Raw genomic sequence first — 3,926 nt, forward strand, 5'->3', positions numbered from 1 at the left:
AAATACCTTCAAGCACTCCAAAAAAAAAAGGTCAAAGGTATCATAAACTCACGGAAGTGTATACTATAGATGAGATTGATAAACTTGAGGATTGGATTAAGAAGATAGCTATCAGAAATAAGGTCATGGAAGAACTTCATGAAGATATTCAAAAGTTAAAAGGCTAGTCTCAAGAGTAAATTTTGGATGCAAATAGGTATTATGATGCTATTTCCCTTGAGATTTTTGAAGATGAGTCAAAGATGAAGCTCAAGTCAGTGCAAGCAGTGGTTAAACAATTCTGATGAACTTTCGAGGATGTTTCATCTAATGAAGATATTAGGAAAGCATTTAAGACTGAAGAGGTATTGTTGAAACTTGATAGTAGACTTGATGATTTTGTGGGTACTCAAATGGATATACATAATTATTGACAAACACTCAGGCATAAATATGAGGCTTTATATTTTTTGGAAGCTTCCCAAGTGATGGAGATTATAGATAAATTCAAGAGCAAACATCCAAACATCTCTTTGGTATAAAGTGGAAGAAAACTCAAAAACTAGAAATTCAGTTTTGACACTTGGGGGAAAATTTTGGATTTTTTGAACCTACTCCAAAAGTGTGCAAGGTGCACTTCTCCAAAGGTGCACTATGATGCAGTGCAAGGCAGGAGTATCCCCAAAGGAGATGTCCTAGCCCCTAGCAAATAACCACGCAGTAGAAACACAACAACAAGAAGCAATAAAACAAGATCTGATACCAAATCACAACTCTTTATTTATAAAATAATTGTTACATGCAATGTGCTAGGTTGTAAGGCCTCCCCAATTATGGCCAAATAGAATAGCAATTACAATAACAGTTCTGCAAGATCCCTTAAGATCCAATCCAAACCCTAGCTAGTCCAGGTCCACAGTCTGGTAGAAACCTCCAAAGAAGATCTCAACTTGTGCTCGCAAGCCCACCAAGAAATCTCCTATTTTCCAAGCCACAGCTACTAGCTCTACTCCAACTTCATCCAGGATCCAAGTGTAAACTGCCTCACATTCGGTGCTCTGTCCACACATTCACAACTCTATCACAATTATGTTGTAAACTGCCTCACATTTGGCACTCTGTTCACAGACTCAAGAAAACTCACTCTTTGGCTACTCCTCTTCTCCATGATGGATGAATAATGACTAAAGGCTTCTCCACAACTCCTACTTATACCAATCTAAGCCACAAGTCAGCCCAAACCACAAATTGAATACAAATACATAAATTAAATGCCAGAAGTTAGCTTGCAACAACAATTAAATGCCCAAAATTGATATCCGAGTAAAATCACGATATCTCCTAGGTCCGAATGAATTAGAACTCGTGCTTCAAACAATAGTTATTAATCTAGGCCCTCTTCAACCCTTGAAATTTTCATTCTCTAACTCATTGTGAAAAATTAGTTACACGGCCTGCAACAGGCACCAAATTCCTAAGCAAGGCCAAGCTCGTCCTAGACCATGCCAAGCAACCAAAGACCATGTCGAGTTCCCAAACCATGCCGAGCTTTAAAGACCATGTCAATTCCCATAGACCATGTCGAGCTCCTAGACCATGCCAAGCTCCAAGACCATGTCGAGCTCTAGTCCTTCTTCGACTAAGTACTAGTCCAAGCACCCTCCAAAGCAACTACTGAGCCTCCTCCCATGAACTCCAAAGTAGTCACCAAGCAAACCCAGGATGCTCTTGCATCAGACTCCTCAGGTAAATAGAAAAGTGTGTCCCACAGTTTGATGCCCAAAGAAAGAGCAACAACCACCTTTATCTTCACCAAAGGTTTCCACTCCAATAGGGACAAAAAAACCAATTTGCACATCATCCACATCTACATCATTCTATCAAACACCAGAATCTCAACCATCCAATCAACATGCTCACTCCCAGGAACAAACTAAACATAATGCTTCAATAGCAAACCTTCATCCACATCAGCAACTAGTGAATTGATACTAGTAACAACAAACCCCACATCAACAACAACATGTAGATCTCCATCAACACATGCCAAACTCACAACACCAACAATATCATTGCTCACAACAAGATGCTCTGCAATACATAACTCACCACCAATAGCACCCGGATCATCCAAAACCAAGCGCTCTACAATTTCCATGTTAGACTCAGCCAACTAATCATGAAAACCAACCTTTGTCCTAGCATGTACAAGGCTAGGAATATCTTCAGCAACAACTTCTAGCTGCTCTGCAAGTTCTGTATCAGACTCCACAATCTGATCAACAAAACCAACCTCTTCCACCTCGACCCTGGTATGCCATATTCTTTCATGAACAAGTCTCTTAACCGGCCAAAAAATTCTCTTCTGGATCGGTAAACTCCAGCTCCACAAACATCTACATAATTCCTTCCACACCCCATCCTTAACTCGATCAACCAAACTAGCTTCAAACCGAGCAGACATCTGAAAAAACCTCCTCTTTGCCACATCATGGAGATTTGCAATCATCTCAGGGTCCAATCCTCTTGGAGCCATCTCTCAAAATCTTCGTAAACCCTCTGCAAAAAATCCTTCCCACACTCCTTGTGACAACCTTGAATTGTTTGCAAGTCAAATCACAACCTGCCACCTCGCATGAACAATCAGGAACCAAATCACAAGTCCAGGACCACGGATCTACAATCCAAAAAAACCTATCTACAATCATACCTAGACAAGATCAATCTTCCATCTTTACATCCATCAATCCATCTACAAGCCCTCTGCAATTGCAAGTCAGAACCACAATCTGCCACCTCACAATCAAGAGATATAGGACTCCAGAAAGAAAATCCACCACCAGATCAAGATCTACTCAGATCTACTTCTCCCACCCAAGTTCTGGTGCAGACTGCCTCAGCTTCAGTGATCTATCTACACACTCAGGAACAAACTTCACTCTGATACCACCTGATGTAGTGCAAGGTAAGAGTATCCCCAAAGGAGATGTCCTAGCCCCCAGAAAATAACCACACAGCAAAAATACAACAGTAAGAAGCAATAAAGCAAGATTTGATACCAAATCACAACTCTTTATTTATAAAATAACTGTTACATGCAATGTGCTGGGCTGTAAGGCCTTCCCAGTTATGACCAAATATAATAGCAATTACAATAATAGTTTTGCAAGATCCCTTAAGATCCAATCCAAACCCTAGCTAGTCCAGGTCCACACTCTGGTAGAAACCTCCAAGGAAGATCTCAACTTGTGCTTGCAAGCCCACCAAGCAATCTCCTTATTTTCCAAGCCACAGCTGCTAGCTCTGCTCCAACTTCATCCAGGATCCAAGTGTAAACTGCCTCACATTTGTTACTCTATCCACACATTCACAACTCTATCACAATCCTGCTGTAAACTGCCTCACATTCAGCACTCTGTTCACCGACTCAAGAAAACTCGCTCCTTGACTACTCTTCTCCATGATGGATGAATAATGAATAAAGACTTACCCACAACCCCTACTTATACCAATCTAAGACACAAGTCAGCCCAAAACATAAATTAAATACAAATACATAAATTAAATACCACAAGTCGGCTTGCAACAACAATTAAATGCCCAAAATTGATATCTGAGTAAAATCGCAATATCTCCTAGTTCCAAATGAATTAGAACTCATGATTTGAACCATAGCTAGTAATCTAGGCCCTCTTCAATACTTGAAAATTTCATCGTCTAAATAATTGTGAAAAATTATTTACATAGTCTACAACAAGCACCAAATTCATAAGCAAGGCTGAGCTCCTCCTAGACCATGTCGAGCAACCAAAGACCATGCCGAGTTCCTAGACCATGCCAAGCTTCAAAGACCATGCCAAGTCCCATAGACCATGCCGAGCTCCTAGACCATGCTAAGCTCCAATCCTTCTTTGACTGAGTACCAGGCCAAGCACCCTCCAAAGAAA

The sequence above is a fragment of the Cupressus sempervirens genome, chromosome 2 (assembly GCF_028749045.1).
Source record: "Cupressus sempervirens isolate cs-2001-9-10 chromosome 2, ASM2874904v1, whole genome shotgun sequence".
NCBI classification, from domain to species: Eukaryota; Viridiplantae; Streptophyta; class Pinopsida; order Cupressales; family Cupressaceae; genus Cupressus; species Cupressus sempervirens.